The sequence below is a fragment of the Podarcis pityusensis genome, assembly GCF_964106645.2.
Source record: "Podarcis pityusensis genome assembly, chromosome: 5".
NCBI lineage: Eukaryota > Metazoa > Chordata > Lepidosauria > Squamata > Lacertidae > Podarcis > Podarcis pityusensis.
Window position 1 is genome coordinate 20904530 of NC_138032.1, and position 19429 is coordinate 20923958.

Sequence of the window (19429 nt, forward strand, 5' to 3'; positions counted from 1 at the left end):
TGCAATTGTTTTGAACGTGGGTTACACTATAATACCAGCCTGGGCGTGCTAGCCTACAAGCAGGGATCGCCTCCACAAAGTCATCTCCCCTGGGTAGAGGGAAGTTACACAAGGCTAGGAAATGAAGTAAGGCTAGTGGTTCTCCCTTTACCACCTAAATCATCTTTAAGGGACCCCCCCCCCCCCATATTTTACATATTTACCGTAGCTGTTTTGTATCTCTTCTACGTTGATCCTAATATATTTCGAATGCAATGTTTCAACACACGCAGTTGTATTTGTGATCCATGTTTCCCACTAGGCACTCATAGAAAAGAAATCAAACAAGCATCTGCCAGCACAAAATTGGCACTGGATGCCAGATTACTCTTCTTGCAGAACGTGATACAGGAGTACCATGTTTTCAATAGTAAATGTAAAGGAGGATTAGGGGGGGGAATCTACAAAAACTTTCCATCCACGTTCATTGCAGGTATCCTGATTTCATTCCTGTTTATTTAGAACTGCATGTCTGCAAATTCAGTCGGACTTACTTCACTCGAACTTACCATGTGTTTAGGACTGAAACCTTGTAGATCTTGAGTTGTTGCTTACTTTCCTGCTGCTTATTTCACCAGCTATATAGCCGCACTGAAAAGAAGATTGCCTTGTAGCCCTGCAAACTTATATCTGAAAAGTTGATCTGAAAAAGCCACTTGGCAGGTTTAGCCATAAAGCCACATATCACTTACCAGCTAGCTTGAGAAAAAGATACTTTCTGTGGATTGGCCTCAGAGGAGTTCTCCTAACTATTTTTGATGACACTAGTTCTAGTAGTAACCTGAGTGAGTGAGGAAACCAATGTTCTCTGAGGTTAGCACAGGCTTTTCTGTTTCACCATGCATTGAGTTTTATAGTTCCTCAAACACTTTATAACAGTCTGTATCACAATCCAAAATATTCATTAGCATCTTCTTCTAAGAATGGCTTTGATTGAACATCCAGTTGTCTATACATTTGTCTATACAGTTGTCTATCCAGTTGAGAGCCAGTGTGGTGTAGTGGTTAAGAGCGATAGACTCGTAATCTGGTGAACCGGGTTCGCGTCTCCGCTCCTCCACATGCAGCTGCTGGGTGACCTTGGGCTAGTCACACTTCTTTGAAGTCTCTCAGCCCCACTCACCTCACAGAGTGTTTGTTGTGGGGGAGGAAGGGAAAGGAGAATGTTAGCCGCTTTGAGACTCCTTCGGGTAGTGATAAAGCGGGATATCAAATCCAAACTCATCTTCTTCTTCTTCTACATCTGCAAGCATTACACATCTTTTAAAATTAACATCAACATGTTAAATACATGTGCAAAGCTGCCTTCAGTTTTTATTAAAGAAATTCAATGCAACAGTACTATTATATATTACTTATTATGAATGAAGCAAGGCACCAGCTAATAAATAGCTTTACACTTACATACCACTGCCCTCTGCTGGACATCTGCTTTGTCAATACAGTACTGTATACTGTACCTAGTATGCCATCAGTGTGATGAATAACATCACGTGATAAATTACATTTGCCATACACCACTAATTGCCTCACCTGCAGTTTTCTCACTAATCTGTCTTCACTATGAGTTATTATAAAAGCCAGAGCAATGTTGGAGTAGCTCCAAATTTTTATTTTTAAAAAGCTGCTGTGCCATAACAGTGACAAGTTTAAGATGCAATGGCTCCAGAATAGCCTTGTCAAAACTAAAAGACCCTCATGAAGAAGGGGATGCATGCAATAAGTACATACCCATATCCTGCAGTTCCAAGAGTCACGATTTGGACCTTGCTTAATCTTGCACCTCTTACTGAAAACCTCTACCACTATCCCAAATCTGAAATGATGCCCAATTTTAAACTTTAAAATGTTGAAAGTTGTGAATGACTGACAGCAGATAGAGAATTTTGTCATTTTGATCTACTGTTGACAATTGTTTCATTGAAGCATGTGGAGTTGTACTCTGTAATAGGTTGCTGGTTCAGATAGACCTGGTTTGCTAAAGCTTTTATACAGCACAGTCAGAAATAAATCCCACTGAGTTCAATTATACTAATCCCCAGGTAAGTGTATAGACTTAACTAGCTGAGCAAGATGACACTGTCTCCTTAGTTCATTCAGAATGCTCAATGTCTGTTTCCCCAAAGCCTGGTTTCTGAAACCACGTATCATAGTATATGATCTGATGTGAGTCACCCTACAAGTACTATAGAATTCATGGCTGAACGGAGTGGTGATTTGGGGGTAGGGGGCATGCCTGTTTGGGAATGACAAATACACTGAAATAATGTATTAATTAAATGGTTTGCTAGGTGGGTGGATTTTCTGAAGAGTATGTTTCTGAATCAGGTCCTTAACCAGCTGCAAAGTTTCAGAAGACATTACTAAGAAGAAGCTTTCATGAACAGAAACTTACTTCGTGGGCCACTTAATTTTCAGTTTTAAAACCAGTGAGCTGGCCACAGTTGTATTACGAGTAAGAATCACATGTGGACTATATAAAATGGATTGGGGGAAGGTGGTGACTGCCCCTAAATGGTATCTTGCAGTGCAAGTGTATGTATGCCTACTGAGAAGTAAGTTACATTGAATTTGGTGGCACTTACCCTTAGGTAAGTGGGTGGAGGATTACAGCTTTAGGGGAGACATCACCTTGCCAACAAAGGTCCATATAGTTAAAGCTATGGTTTTCCCAGTAGTGATGTATGGAAGTGAAAGTTGGACCATAAAGAAGGCTGATCACAGAAGAATTGATGCTTTTGAATTATGGTACTGGAGGAGACTCTTGAGAGTCCCATGGACTGCAAGGAGATCAAACCTATCCATTCTGAAGGAAATCAGCCCTGAGTGCTCACTGGAAGGGCAGATCGTGAAGCTGAGGCTCCAATACTTTGGCCACCTCATGAGAAGAGAAGACTCCCTGGAAAAGACCCTGATGTTGGGAAAGATGGAGGGCACAAGGAGAAGGGGATGACAGAGGACGAGATGGTTGGACAGTGTTCTTGAAGCTACCAGCATGAGTTTGACCAAGCTGCGGGAAGCAGTGGAAGACAGAAGTGCCTGGTGTGCTCTGGTCCATGGGGTCACAAAGAGTCGGACACAACTAAACGACTAAACAACAACAAGAAGTTAGTCTGGACATGAGGAGGCAGCTCCCCTGGGCAAGAGGTATGGAGGGGAGAGAGGGGATCAGGAATGGGTAACACCTTCCTCAGGGGTAACTGAGGTGGTGAGGTAGTTACCCCACACTGCGTGTTGTTGTTGTTAGCTTAAAGCGGCAATCTCTGAATCCCCTTATACCATTGGTTACTTCCACATTATGTCATTATGTCACAGCAAGTCCAGAAATCATGTATGTGCTGTATGAAAACTGCAAAAAACAACAACCCTGTTTTATAGAGAGAGGAGAATTACAAGAACTCTGTTGTCTGTCCTATTCTGCTGGAATGCAAAACACAACTGAAATTAGAAAAGCTCATTAAGCAACCACTGTAAGGCAATGGATACTAATCTTACCTCTGAAAACTGCTTGGCAATTTAACACTCCAGCCTGAAATCCATTGTGTGGAAGGACATTCTATCAAAACCAATAACATTATTTCTACTTACTACATCAATATAATCCTCAACTTTGCCTTCCTACCTACTGTGGAGCTCTAGCAGTGGTTAAATGTTGAACCACCTCAGTCTCTAGAAGAAGCAGCCAAACATTTGGGATCCAAAGTATAAAGGTACTAAGGAAAATACAAAGTGTCTACTGGAATAATTTATTCAGCTCTTTCTAATTGTTGGGGTCCTTCTGTCCTATGAACAAACAGATGGCTTTTATCTATGTATCCAGCCAAACTCTTTTACTAATGCTAAGTCCCCTCATAAATAAAAATAAATTAGCATTTATTGAGATTTTATTAGGATGCTACGAGTTAAGAATCCTTTTGTAACATCTTTGAACACATTTGGAATCAGGAGTTGCTATTGCTCCCAGTAAATCCAAAGTAAAAAGTTGCTTAAATTATCTTCCTTACTGCAGTAGTTCCCACAGTTTGTTTAGGGGATCCACCCATACAATTTTGCTTCTCTTCTCTCCCCCCCGCCCATGTTTAATAATAGAAGGGTTGTCTGATCTAAAGATAAGAAAGTATAAGAGGAGAGAGCAGGGGTCCTAGCATTGCCCATCACTAATGATCACCTGGACAGCAGACTGAGCAAGCCTGTGTTTACACCATACATTTAAAGCACACACACCAAAGAATATTGGGAACTGTACAGTACTTTGTTAAGGGTGCTGGGAATTGTAGCACTGGTGGGAGTAAACTACAGTTCCCATGATTCTGTGATGAATCAGAACAGAAGCTGACTACCAGGCAGACACAGTTGATCAAATTCAAATATGGTAGCACGATAGTTAACCAAGGCACTTCACATAGTGTCCATGATACTAAGGAATTCTGTAAGCTTATGGTCTGAAAGATTAGCATGGCATTTTTGAAATGAATTATCAAAAGCTTGGGGGACGTGTTTTGTTCTGGTTTAATTACTGCCCAGTCAATTGCTTACTGTTGTCTTTGGCAGTGAAGCAGATTTGCTTGGCACTGTTAAATTTCCTGATTACTTGTTCAAACCTCATCTGTGTTGTCTGGAAAGCACATGCCCTACTACTTGCCACTCACACAATTACTCAAGAAGCTAGAGTTGTGAATGAAATAGGTTTTTTCATAACTGAAAATTGTTGGGGGTTTTTCCCCCCATTCATTCACTGGAAATCTGGATACTAACAAATTTTTTAAAGTACATGAGCTACTGGAAATGGCTTCCAGTTTTCTTGTGCCTCTGCAGTTGGTAAATCTATAGAGTAAATGGATATAGTAAATGGATTTTAAACTGCAGGGAAGGATGGGGAAAGGAAAGGGAATCAGAAAAGGCCCTTAATTGCTAGTGGGCATAGAGAGAGGAGGCACAGTCAATGGCGTCACGAGGCAGATGGAAAACATGAGCAGTCCTCTAAACAACATCTGCATGATGGACCCAAAGCCATCCTTAAGGACCTGACCCAGGTCCAGAAGTGAGCTCAACAAAGTTATTCAAAAATAGAGGCCAATCTAGGTTTTTACCAGGCCCGTTAGACCCAGACGGCCTTTAATTACAATGAGCCTTTAGGGAAACTGCATAGAAGCTTCCATGGAATGGGTGCAAAGTAATGTGGAATGACAGCTCCAAATTCAGAAACTCATCAACTGGCCAAGGTTCATCCTGAGCTCCATATAAACCAGTGTTCTACATGGCAGCTATTTTCATTCATTCTATTTGAATGAAGTCATGTTATTTTTTGTAATGTGAGTTACATTTAATAAATACGAAAAGTGGGATACAACATTACGTATTTATGGAGATGATTTGGTTCACCTGCCATGCAATAGCAAAATGAATAATACATAATTCTGAAATTATGAGCTTCTTGCAACTTTGATGTATTTTTTAAACAGACAAAATGTGAATACTGTTGCAATTCTTTGTATGCTGATAGCTAAACTGATAGTTTCCCCAAGCCAGTTGTTCAAGCCCCTAGTACATGGGTGGTGTCATTTGGGCCACATGAGCAACACTGCTCACAGCCTGAACATCAGAAACAAAGGGCATGGTGTGCGCATACAGAGATATGGAGAGAAGGGTGAACGATGCTGTTACAAATTGACACCAGAAGTAATGCAATAAATAATTGTGGGTACACCCGTACGATGCATTTAAAGCACATGCCTCCCCCTGCCGCCATGAATCCTGGGAATTGTAGTTTGCTGAGGGTTCTTCAAACTACAATTCCCTGGGTGTTTGAGTGGAAGCCATGTGCATTAAATGTATGGCATGGACGTAACCAGTCACATAACCAGCATTCTTGAGAGTGATTAATGAATGAAGGGGTCAATGCCATAGAGTAAGCTGTCTTGTCAGGTTTAGCCCATGTCATTTCCCCTCGCATTGGGAGAAAATAGGCTACCAAGCCTTTTGTTGTATTCGGTCTACATGTGAATTCAGTGCTTGAGGAGGTCTTTAACAAGTCTCTTTTGTTTCAGAAAATAATGGCATATGGAACTTACATTTTTGTATACCAATAGTTTAGGAACTTTTCCCACTTTGAAACCAAGTGGCAATGTTTTAATGCATGTGCAACTTTTTTTGGCTGCTGTATGAAAGAGCTCATGAATCGGACCTTTGAAGAATTTTGTAAGTAAACCATTTTATAACTTAGCAAGCATGTGGTCTAACTGTGTGCTGGGGAAGTGAGGTATTTAGGAGTTCATTGGAAAGGGCACACTGTCAGGTTTTACAGCCTATATGTCTATATTTTTCTATGCTGCATGTTTTGCTATGTTAAGTCTTTATACTGGGGTTCTCTCACCAAAGAGTACTTGCCCAATACTTGGGTCTTGGCTTCCAAGGATTTCCAACACATTTTGCTACACATATTCATATGAAAATAAGATTCAGAAAAAAGGGTAAAAGATCCAACCAATCGAGTTGGCAAAGGAAGCTGAATGGTATATACTTACCTATAAAGGGCAATAATATTTTGTGTCATATATAAAAAAATGTAGTGACACAAACGTGTTTTAATGAATACTTAACAGCTAAAATGTTGTCTGCTGACATGATTGGAAAAGGGACACATAACATATTATAGTTACCATCATCTCAGCTATTCTGTAGTTTTCTTTATTATTGTGGACCCTAAGTAGTTGTGTCAAAATCTAAACCTCTCCAGGGTATCAGTGGTCAACTGTTGTAATACAGCAGGCAGAAGTTACTGCGCTGGTCTATTGGGTAAGCAAGGCTAAGGGCCAAACTCCCAGCATCTACAGCAAACTTGGTCAATCCTTGCTGCCAACTGTGGGGTGGTGGTATTCCATATTACTAAACCCCTCTGTGCCTGAAGCTGGTTTCAAGACCTGTGCATGTACTGTCCCAGGTAGCCCACCAAGACAAGTCTAACTTCAGACCATGAAGCTCCCAGTTCAGTCTGCTTCCACCCAAGCTGAGCACTTTATGCAAGACACCAGGGTAGACAATGGAAGGTCTAGGTCTTGAACCAACATATTCAACCAATAAAGTTTTTTTCTTCTTAACATTAGGGCCCAGCTTTCTCTTGTATTTTTTAAAAAATATATTCTCAAAATCATTCTATTTTTAATTGAGGCTATTTTTTAATGCACCGTAATTCTTTTCTTATCAAGTGACTCTAAAAAGAGCACTGCCAAATCAAACCAACAGTCCATTTCATCCAATACCCTTTCCTACAGATGCTAACCAGATGTCACCAAGAAGCCCACAAGCAGAGCTTGGAAGGCAACAATATAAGGACCGGGGGGAAGAAAAGGTATTTGTGGCTACTGGTTGACCTGGATTTTGGAACATCATTCCAGTGGTGGAGCTTCATGCTCCGGCACCGGGGGGGGGGGCGGAGAGCAGGCGGGGGCGGGCGCACGTCCTGGGGCCGTGGCGGGTTGGGGGTCAGCCACGATGGCACCCCACCAGGAATGCGCTGCCGGGGGTGGTGCGTTCCCCCCGCACTCCTCTTCCTCCGCCAGTGCATCATTCCTGTGATGTAGTGAACTAATTGTATCCATGATATTTGCCAGGGGAAGCCCTGAACACGATGAGCGGGTGATTACGTGTCCTATAGTGACTTCCAGGGCACTGCACCATGTTTTTGATCTACAATAAAGGTTTGTGATGAGTTTGCACATTTCAAAAGTAAGATTAAACTTGGCTAGAGTACCATTTATCTTTTAAAGTGTTAATCTGATTTATCTCCATTTTGCGATCTCTCTCCCTAATGTACTTGACAGCAAAATTCAATCGTTTTTACTACTGAGCTGGGCTGAAAGGCCAGTGCTCAATTTTCTGCTTCTCAATTTTTATGCAATGTGTATGCTTGGGCACTTGATAAATTCAAACCTTGGGGACAGCGCTACCAAGTTATATTGTGAACGCAAAAGACTATCTGTTGACTTATATAATAGAGATTATTGGTTTAAATTTTTTAACCTTATGAGAAAAAAAATTGATCCTCCACAATATATTGTAGAAGTTTAGTGAGTCTTTTTTCTGTTCAGGTGCTTACTAGAAGTTGTGTATCATTTTAAAATAATGGTCTCTTTCTTGGGAGATAATATTGAACTAACTTGGGTTTTTTTATTGAATAGCAGAGTAATGAGACACAGGATAAAGATAGCATGGGAGGACTGTAATAACCAGTATGGCCAGGATCCAGAGATCTTCTGCCATTTCCAGTAGCCAGTCATTTGCTGCTTGTTCCACTGCCTCACTGTAATTTTAAGTAAAAGCTCAGGGTTTTCCCACCTTACTACCTGATCATGTGATTAAGATACTTGTAAAATATTATCGTATTTGATTAATTTTGATAGGGACTGGAGAGCTGGAACTTTGTGAATGCAACCTAGATTTCTGATCCAGCATATCTAAAATGTCTCAGTTAACAACATCAAAAATCAGTAAGTGGTGGCAATTCATGATGTATGGTGTCATTCAGTGTACTAAAACAGTAAGGTATTCTCATGCTAATCTGGTTTTCCAGTGGTCGAGGTGCAGGGAGAACTGGAGTGAGGAAAGATGTAAAAACTCCATAAAAGGCCACTCAGTGAAGTCACAATGCTGTTAGCTAAACGTTTGGTGAATCATAAATCATAGGTATCATAGTTCATAGCCTTGTGATCTGACTCTGATTTTTGCTGTGGCAGCAACATAAAGAAACCTTCTTGAGATTCCTACTGCCTAAAACAATGATTACAACTAAGATGTGTTTTTATGGACTTTTAATCCTCCCGTCATATTTAATGCACATGTTCTCCATATTTGAACTATTTCATTATTAGAAATTACAGATATTCTTGAATTTAGGAGGCTTGCAAAAATCATTGCATCCTTAACACTATTATTTTAGTTGTTGGTCCTCAAGATCTACATTGTTCATGGGGGTTCTTCCAAGGCAAATTTCAACAGTCAATCTGAAAAGGTCCAGCACTGAAAAAACAAATCAAAATTACCCTGGGAAGAGAAGGAACCTTCTTTTCTGAAGCCAAGATGACATGGACTAGAATTGACCAAATATGGATAACTAGAGGAATGGCACCAAAGATAAAGAAGGTAGAAATCTGCCCAAAAACTTGTTCCGACCACAATGCTGTAAGGATGGAGATGAAACAAACAACAACCGGATCCTTTAGATGGAGGATGAATGACACCTTATTTAGAGATGAAGAAGTTTACAAAAAGGCCCAAAAGACTTTGAGAGATTATTTTGAAATAAATATGAATACCAATGTAGAAAAAAGAGTAATCTGGGACGCAAGCAAAGCTGTGATGAGAGGGTTTTTGATACAACAGAATGCAATAAAGAAGAGAAGTCAAAATGAAAAGAAAGATAAAATCTTGGAAAAAATAAAAGAAGGTGAGAAGAAATTGAGAGCAAAACCAAAGTCCCAGGAGATTTTGAGAGAAATAAAATTATATCAAGTACAATATATGGAAATGATGAATCAGGAAATAGAATGGAAAATCAAACAAATGAGACAAAAAACATTTGAATCAGCTAATAAATGTGGAAAACTGTTGGCCTGGCAAATGAAAAAAAGACAAAAATTAAATATTATTATAAATCTAGAAGTGGAAGGAAAGAGTATACATAATCCAAATGAGATCAGAAATTGCTTCCAGAGGTACTTTAAATAATTATACACACAAGGGCCACAGAAGGAAATGGACATAGACCAATTTTTGAAGACAAATGGCCTACAAAAAATCTCTCAAGAAAGTAAATTAATGCTGAACTATAAAATATCTGAACAGGAAGTAGAAGGTGCCATACAAAATATGCAACTGGGCAAATCTCCAGGACCGGATGGGCTGACTTCCAGATACTATAGATCTTTGAAAGAGTGGTTATTACAACCTTTAAAGGAAGTCTGCAATGAAATATTGGAGGGGAAAAGGGCACCAGAATCGTGGAAAGAGGCGTATATCACACTTATACCGAAAACAGAGACTGAAAAGACTCAGCTTAAGAACTATCGCCCTATATCGTTACTTAATGTGGATTACAAAATTTTTGCAGACATTTTGGCCAAGAGATTGAAAAAAGTATTGATGAAAGAGATTCATAAAGACCAAGCGGGCTTTCTCCCGGGAAGACGCTTGTCTGATAATTTGAGGAATATAATTGATATTTTGGAAAAATTAGAAGTGAATATAAACACCAAAGCAGTATTGATATTTGTTGACGCGGAGAAAGCTTTTGATAATATCTCTTGGAGTTTTATGAAGAAGAATCTGCATGGGATGGGGGTAGGCCAAGGTTTTGAAAATGGTATAGGTGCAATATACTCTGAACAAAAGGCTAAATTAATTGTAAATAATGTGGTTACGGAAGAATTTAAGATAGAAAAAGGGACACGACAGGGGTGCCCAATTTCCCCACTGCTTTTTATATCGGTCCTGGAGGTTTTGCTAAATATGATTAGAAAGGACCGGTTGGTTAAGGGCATACAGGTCGGAGCTAAACAGTACAAACTGAGAGCATTTGCAGATGACCTAGTATTGACGTTACAGGAGCCAGAATCTAGTACTAAAAGAGTTTTAGAATTAATTCAGGAATTTGGTCAGGTGGCAGGTTTTAAATTGAACAAGTTAAAAACTAAGGTTTTAGAGAAAAACTTAACACCGATTGAAAGAGAGAGGTTTCAGAATGAGACAGGATTGAATGTGGTAAAGAAAGTGAAATACTTGGGGATTAATATGACAGCCAAAAATGGGAACTTATTTAAAGATAATTACGAAAAATGTTGGACGGAAGTGAAAAAAGATTTAGAAATTTGGTCAAATTTGAAACTCTCGTTGCTGGGCCGTATTGCTGTGATAAAGATGAATGTATTGCCTAGAATGTTGTTTTTGTTTCAGACATTACAAATTGTAGATAAGATGGACTGTTTCAAGAAGTGGCAGAGAGATATTTCTAGATTTGTCTGGCAGGGCAAGAAGCCCAGAATAAAATTCAAGATATTAACTGACGCCAAGGAAAGAGGTGGATTTGCCCTGCCAGACCTTAAACTTTATTATGAATCAGCAGCTTTTTGCTGGCTGAAAGAATGGCTACTTCTTGAAAACACAGACATTTTGGATCTAGAAGGTTTTAACAATGTATTTGGATGGCATGCATATTTATGGTATGATAAGGTCAAAGCACACAAAGCATTCAAAAACCATATTGTTAGGAAAGCATTGTTTAATGTTTGGACAAGATATAAAGACTTATTGGAAAATAAAACCCCAAGGTGGCTATCACCAATGGAAGCAAAAGCTCTGAAAAGGCTCAATATGGAGGCCAAATGGCCGACATATTGGGAAATTTTGGAGCAAGAAGGAGATAAATTGAGATTGCAGAGTTTTGAAAAATTAAAAAATAAAGTGAGAGATTGGCTCCACTACTATCAGATAATGGAGGCATATAATTTGGATAAGAAAATAGGCTTCCAAGTGGAAAAGTCAAAATTAGAAACAGAATTGTTAGAACCCAAAACTAAAAATTTGTCAAGAATGTATAACTTGCTGTTGAAATGGAATACTCAGGATGAAACGGTGAAATCTGCTATGATTAAATGGGCACAAGATGTTGGACATAATATTATGTTTGCTGGCTGGGAACAGTTATGGACCACAGGTATGAAGTTTACGGCATGTAATGCCTTAAGAGAGAATATTATGAAAATGATATACAGGTGGTACATGACCCCAGTCAAGCTTGCAAAAATTTATCATTTGCCCAATAATAAATGTTGGAAATGTAAAGAAACTGAAGGTACATTCTTTCACCTTTGGTGGACGTGCCCAAAGATTAAGGCTTTCTGGGAAATGATATATAATGAACTGAAAAAGGTATTTAAATATACCTTTCTGAAGAAACCAGAGGCCTTTCTCTTGGGCATTGTCGGCCAACTGGTGCCAAAGAAGGATAGAACCTTTTTCATGTATGCCACAACAGCAGCAAGAATACTTATTGCAAAGTATTGGAAGACACAAGATCTACCCACTCTGGAAGAATGGCAGATGAAGGTGATGGACTATATGGAACTGGCGGAAATGACTGGCAGAATCCGAGACCAGGGAGAAGAGTCGGTGAAAGAAGACTGGAAAAAATTTAAGGACTATTTACAGAAATATTGCAAAATTAAGGAACTTTAGAAGGATGTTGGATAGAAACTAAGAGGTTTTTAGCTGTAATGCTTTAAGAGACATGGGGGAAAAAAAAGGTTAACAATTGGGTAAAAGATTAATGGTAAGGATTTGCTGAACCAACAAATTGAATTGGAATACAAAGAAGGGAGGTATGAGGAGGTCCGGGGAAATAAGAGTAAGGAAGATAGGTTATGGAACATTATTGTGTTTTTAACTGTTTTATTTTGTACGTTTTTTCTTATTTTCTACTTTTTTGCTGTATTTTAAAACTTTATACTTTTTTCTTTGTTTTGTATTTTCATGTATTTTTGTGAAACTTTAATAAATATCATTATATAAAAAAAAAAGAAAAAGAAAAAGAAAAAATAAATCAAAATTAAATTCTGAAATGGTATCACATCCTTAATTTTATAAATCAGCTCTGTTATTACAAGTGGATCAGGACAATTCCTCTGACTTCTGAGTCCCACGTGGTGGGCCAAGATCTTTATATACAAGACTACAGACAGATGAAGAAATGTATTGTTTGCCCATGTTCCAATCCCATATCCCCTTTTTCGTAATAATATGTAAGAAGCTGCCACATATCAGATCTATGTCTCAGTCTACTTGCTCATCTAGCCCAGTGTTGTCTAACAGGCAAATGTTTTCTAGAATCTTTCCCATAACTTTTAATGCCTGGGACCTCTTGCATGCAGAATCGGTGTTCTATGCCGAGCCTCTCTCCCAAATAGTTTGGAGACCTTTTTTTGGCATTCAAAGTGCAGTATCTGAATAAGAAATAATCAGGCATACAGCAGAAGTACCTTCCTCTTAAAGTTGAATTAAACTGTACTGCTTACCTTAGTCATACTTGGGACGTATTTGTTCAAGGCAGGTGGTCTTCAGTGCAACTCCTGAAGCTTTTAAAATATATTAAGAAAAGTATGCAACATTTTGCCAGCTGAACTGGTCAGGTACTCCAGTAGTGGAGTATGTATCTCAAATGGCACGTCCAACCATGCCTCATACTTCAGTGAGTTCAAAGCATCACCTAGGAGCTCAGCAGCTCAGTAATGCTCTTCAATTAGCACAGAGTGCTCCAGAGTTCATCAAGTATGCAACTCAATTAGCAAAGCTCCCTGGATTGGTAACAATAGTGACATGAAATGCAGTTCTCCAGGCCAATAAAATATGCAGCTCAATTAGCAATCCATGCAGGTTGAAAATTAAAATATGTAACTTGATCTTCCAACTAGAAGATGGATGACTAGTTAAATTTTCAGCCTATCCATTAACAACAGTTGTCGTGTTTGTATGATGGGGATGAGAAATACCAACCGTGATACTTGCTCAGTTTTACCATTCCTTTGCTGATCTGTGTGCCCCTGGCTTACTGAGAATTGATCTACACTTTGCACGGAATCAGGTGGTAGAATTCTGGATAGTACCACTTCAAATTGCAGGTGGGGAATTATATTTTAAAAGTATAGTTTTGAATTGTGCTTTTCTGTTTTATTTATGGTTATTGTACATAGGTGTGTTACAGTCCATTTCAAACCTCTTTGTGCAAAGGCAGCGGCTAACATAATCAACCAATATATACCTTCAAAAAAATGTTTTCCCATGGAAATTTTTTTTAACTTGTCAGAGATTATTCATGTTAATTTACTATGAGCAGGGAACATAGGAAGCTGCCTTATACGGACCATTGGTCTATTTAGCTCACTGTTGATTGGCAGTAGCTCTCCAGAGTTTCAGACAGAAGCCTTTCTCAGTCCTACTTGCAAATGTCAGGGTTTGAACCTGGGACCTTCTGCATGGAAAAGAGATGCTCCACCATAGGCATGCACAACACATTTCATTAGGGTGTGCATCCAGGGGATTTTTATTTTTTATTTTGCAAACATTTATTGAATGTTCATGCTCAATACTAAATGACACTATTTTCAATTCATCAAACAAACTAAATAAATTAAAACTTTTTAAACTAACAACTAAACTAAGAAACTTAAAAAACGAGATACAAAATACCATTTGTTGCTGCAGTGATGATCAGGCATATGCAAAGAGATAGTCAATTTTCATGATCTTTATCTTTAACCAGAAAATGAGCTCACCGAGATTGACCAAAGCAGATGAAGGTTTCTTCATCTTCCTGTCCTAGAGAGTCTCCACAAAAGGTGGTGAGCTTGGTGGGTGGTGGAAGAAGAAGGGAGAGACAGGGTCATGAGACAGAGACAGATGTAGGCAGAAGAAAAAGACTGGAATGGATTCGCAGTGTCTGTCTTTAGAAGTAGTGGTGGGGTGATTGGCACTGGAGGAGTCCCTCCTCCTCCATTGCTGCTGCCATTGGAGCCAGTCACCCCATGGCCACCGCCACTTCCAGATACAGAAACAGGCAGACACTGCAGATCCATTCAGGATCCATCCCAGTGTTTTTATTCTGCCAGTATCTCTGTCTGCTTGCTTTCTTCCCTACTGCCGCTTCTCACGGCAGCTGAGCAAGCCAGGTGTCTAATCATAGCTGTCAACCGTCCCTTATTTGGCGGGAAACTCCCTTTCCCAGCACTGTTTCCCGTCCCTTACTGATGATGTCCCTTAAATTTCCCGGGTTTCAAAGGAAGCAGCTCCTCTCCCTCCCTTCCTGCCGGCCAGGGAGGAGGGAGGCTCCAACTGTGTTGCTTGGCTGCGTTGCTCACCCAATAAGGAGTTTAAGAATGACTGGCGGGTGGAGCTTTTCATGCCTTGTGCCGATCAAATCGGCCGCGTTGCCTGGGGACTCGCCTTTGCTCAGCGCTTCCCAGCAGAGAGGTGACGGTGGTTTTCCTTGCTTCATCCTCTTTGCTGGGTTGCTGCGCTGTGGGAACCACCGCTTGAGGCTTCGTTTGGCTGCTGGCTGGGCTTTCTGCCTTTGGCTCGGAGGGGCTCAGAAGTTGAACATACCTGTGCTTGGAATCGGATGGATACGTCATCGACGGCCCACTCACCCTTGCCGGGAAAAGGTCTGTCTGGAGTGGGGGCACATAGTGGGGGAAAAGGAAAGGAGCTGGTTCAGTACAATGGCGGGCGGCGATCTCGTGGGAGGTGGGGCTTTTGGATTTGTTTTGGAGGCTTCTTCGATTGACTGTTAAGGGGGAAAGGAAAGGAGCTGGTTGACTAAAATACCTTATTTTGGCTGCTGGTCCCTTATTTTCAAATCTGTAAGCTGTGTGTCTAATGCATACTCACCCCTTTCCACGATCCCCAAACAGACCTGTTCAGAGAGCAAACCTGGCACATCTGGTGCACATACCTCTATGCTCCACCAAATCACCTGCAGTCTGAAATGGTGCAGTTTGGATTCCCACCACAACTATATATAATGTGGACAACAGTAAATTTTGAATTAAAAAAATGACTCAGTTGAGGAATGGAGGAATGTGGTTGTACAAGAAGGTGGTTTGGAACTTCATCTTGGAACTTCAAAACTTACTATCAGAAATCATCCCTCTGACTCTCACAATTTCAGAACATTGTTTAGTCCCCTGTATCTTGCTGAATTGACATTCTGTATGATTTAGAGACTTGCCCTTTAGAATTCAGGGTCCGGGAATATCTTGATGTATGGAAGCCCATGTCAGCAGTGCCGTTTTTGCCGTTTCCCCATAAAAATAGCTCAAAAACAATATGTTTCGGTGTTTTTGCTAAATTTCCTACGTTGTTAATGGGCTACATCTCAAATAAAAATCAACTTGAGGTAACCCTTTTAAGATTTGGCTAGGCTATAATCAGTGCTTTTTTCTGGGAGGACGCAGGTGTACGCATACCCCTAAACATTTTGTGAACTTAAGTTTGGCCTCATTGAGGGGCAGTATTTCAATATGAGTAGGAAAATGAGAGTACCCCGAAACATATTTTTTTGGGGGAGCACTGGCTATAGTCTGGTGTATACATTTTCGCTTGTAATGTGATTTCATTTATTTGTTTAAGGTAAAGGTAAAGGTACCCCTGCCCATACGGGCCAGTCGTGTCCGACTCTAGGGTTGTGCGCCCATCTCACTTAAGAGGCAGGGGGCCAGCGCTGTCCGGAGACACTTCCGGGTCACGTGGCCAGCGTGACGAAGCTGCTCTGGCGAGCCGGCACCAGCGCAGCACACGGAAACACCATTTACCTTCCCGCTATAAAGCGGTACCTATTTATCTACTTGCACTTAGGGGTGCTTTCGAACTGCTAGGTGGGCAGGAGCTGGGACCGAAAGACGGGAGCTCACCCCGCCGTGGGGATTCGAACCGCCGACCATGCGATCGGCAAGCCCTAGGCGCTGAGGTTTTACGCACAGCGCCACCCGCGTCCCACATTTATTTGTTTGGTTTGGCCCTAATGCAAAGAGACCCAGTCCTGGTCTTGTTGTGTGTTATCTTATAATCTTGTATCTGATGGCATGCATCAATGTATGGTGTTTTTTTTCTTTCTTTCAAGATTATATGTTTCCAGTATGATTTCCTACTTATATGAAATCAACAAAGCTGATTTTTAAAATTAAAATATTCAATTGATAGACCATAATGGTTAATTATTTAAAAGCAAGTTTCAGTTTAAAATGATATTGTAACTGTCAGCATTATCATTATTAAAATTAAAATGCATTCTTTGAGAAGTAGTTAACATGCCTCATTTAGGTTAAGTGTCATGAATACTAAAACGTTTTTCTCCCTATCAGTACATAATTACATCTAGGTAAAATAGTTTCTCTATTTCAGCCCTAGGACAGTAAATGCAACACTGCAACTCTCTATAGAAGAACAAATAGAGTTGCAAGTGTTTGATAATTTTCCTTGCTCTTTTCTGCACCTTTTCCAATTTTGTGGTATCCTTTCTGAGATTATCAATTATTTTAATTATTTGCCTTAGCCATAAGCAACTGCAAATCCACCATAAAACAAATATGCGGGTGTTTTATTTCTAATATTCCAAAACCACATTAGCTAATATTCCTAGCATAACTAATTCATGAGTCCTATCCAACCAGGTTATAAAGAAAAACTTTCTCAATATCACCGTCTCAGCAGCATTTGGAGTGAATTTAAAATTGCATTCATGTACACAGATTGTTCCCCTTTTCTTGCTAGCTAGTCAGGCAAAGGATGCAGCAGACCAAGTAATTATCATAATTTTCTTGCTAGCAAGCATTCTCATTCCTGAACAGGGGAACAAAAGAGACACTGTGCAAAAATGGGGCCAAGAGGCTGTTTCTATATTTAGCATAAATGGGTAAGGTAACGTCCAGCCAAGTTAAGCATTTTTAAGTCCTGTTGATGTCAAGTGGATTGTTGAGCATATGCTTATATATCTGATGGGCTTATGCTGTAAACTTCAGTCTAAGAGCCAAACTCAACATGACACAACAACATTGTGTGAATGCAGCTAACACACACACACACACACACACACACACACACACACACACACACTTCTTCTTTGGTGATCACTCATAGCCAAGTAAGATTTTCTTCCATGGACACGTTTTAACAGTGAGTCTGTAAGTGACTATGGAGACCAATTCTGGATCCACACATCCTTCCACAGTGGGGACATAGGTTTCTGGGCAGGAGTTGATCACGGTGAGGGTTTGCCAAGCGTGCCTTCCTCTTAGCGTGTTTCTCCCTTTTGTCCTGAGTTCGAGAGTCTTCAAAGCCCATGACACCTTTGGTAGAGGCTGTTCTCCAATTGGAGTGCTCACAGGCCAGTGTTTCCCAGTTGTTGGTGTTTATACTACATTTTTAAAGATTTGCCTTGAGAGAGTCTTTGAACCTCCTTTGTTGACCACCAGCGTTACACTTACCATTTTTAAGTTCGGAATAGAGTAGTTGCTTTGGAAGACGATAATCAGGCATTCGCACAACATGACCAGTCCAGTGAAGCTGATGTTGAAGAATCATTGCTTCACTCTTTCATGCAAAGGGGAAGCACCCTTGGCACTGCAAGGGGTGGGGAGGAAAAGGTTTATAATCCCTCCCACTTCACCTTGCAGAGAATGAAAATGGCCTCCACCAACAATGCTGCTATTTGAATTCAGAGGGAAAGGTTTTTCCCCTGGCGCTTCTTTCATATCCAAAACAAAAACATCCTTGAAACAAAGGAAATCTCTCATACCTGCACACCTTGATTGTATCCACCTGCTGTTGGTATTGTGTTTGATGGCTACAGGCTACTTACGACATTGATTATTATTATTTTATTGCATTTATACCCACTTTTTCCTCCAAGGAGCTCAAGGTGGCACACATGCTTTCCTCCTGCCCTCTTCCTTTAATCTCCACACCAATCCTGTGAGATGGACTATGCTGAAGGACAATGACTGGCCCAAGCATCATGGACAAGCAGGGACTTGAACCCTGATCTCCCAGGTCCTAGTCTGACACAGTAACCACACTGGCTAGGAATCACCTAGTAGGAAACCACCTGGTAGGAATCAGAAAGTGAAACGGACAGGACCTGTGTTAATGAGCAGACATGGCAGGGGAAATCAGGAGACTCAAATGAGGGTTCAGCTCCAGGATTTGTGCGCTGGGGGAGCTTTGGAGAAGGCACACCCAGGGAACCCCTTCTGATCTCATGTGTGAATTTTCGCATAGTGCCTTTGAGTTTCTTGGGTGTCTCGGGCAAAACGAGAACACTGGATCTTTTGCCAAATGAAAAAAAAAAATGACTCTGCCTTATAATACGTTGACCATGAAGATAAAAGACTCTCCGGAAGGGTGATGTGACGCATTATTTAATTGGGATCCGCCATTATGGGACAGACCGAGTTGCAGAGATAAATAGTCATGGGGAAGGCGAGCCCTTAATTTGCTATCATATTTGTACTTCAAGTCCGATTTGACAAATCTCCCCTGAAAGACTAATGTTTGATGCAACCTGAGAAAATTAATGAGCAAACGCCTAGATTTTATTTCTTCGGAACTGAGAAAAGATGGCGTCTGCCACCAGAGAAGGACTTTTGGATTGATTCAACATAAACACCAGCGTGTGAGGACATATTGCAAACAACAGACTTATCAGCTGCAAAAAAAAAAGGAAAAAAAAAGGAGGGTCATACAAACTTCACACAGAAGCATATTACTGCTCACTTCAACTCACCTGTGGAAACAACTCAGAGGCCATGAAGGAAGGAAGGATAACAACAGGAAGATTTAAAGAAGGAAC

At 40.4% G+C, this 19429-nt stretch overlaps 1 protein-coding gene and 1 long non-coding RNA gene across 14 annotated transcripts in view; one reads left to right on the plus strand and one right to left on the minus strand.

Moving 5' to 3' along the window:
- Window positions 1-19429, minus strand: part of LOC308478577 — a 262422-nt gene that overhangs the window by 219587 nt on the left and 23406 nt on the right. The window lies entirely within an intron of this gene.
- The window catches only part of VEPH1 (ventricular zone expressed PH domain containing 1), a 159253-nt gene that overhangs the window by 1945 nt on the left and 137879 nt on the right, over window positions 1-19429 (plus strand). For 2 of the 13 annotated variants that reach the window (XM_081007888.1, XM_081007890.1), the window contains exons 2-3: window positions 6208-6237; window positions 7311-7387. The exons of 9 other annotated variants lie outside the window; for them this stretch is intronic. The gene's annotated coding sequence lies outside the window, so the exon portion shown is untranslated. Of the gene's footprint in view, window positions 1-6207; window positions 6238-7310; window positions 7388-8506; window positions 8526-19429 lie in introns of those variants that run through there. 2 more of the 13 variants (XM_081007891.1, XM_081007893.1) reach the window with 2 other exon arrangements.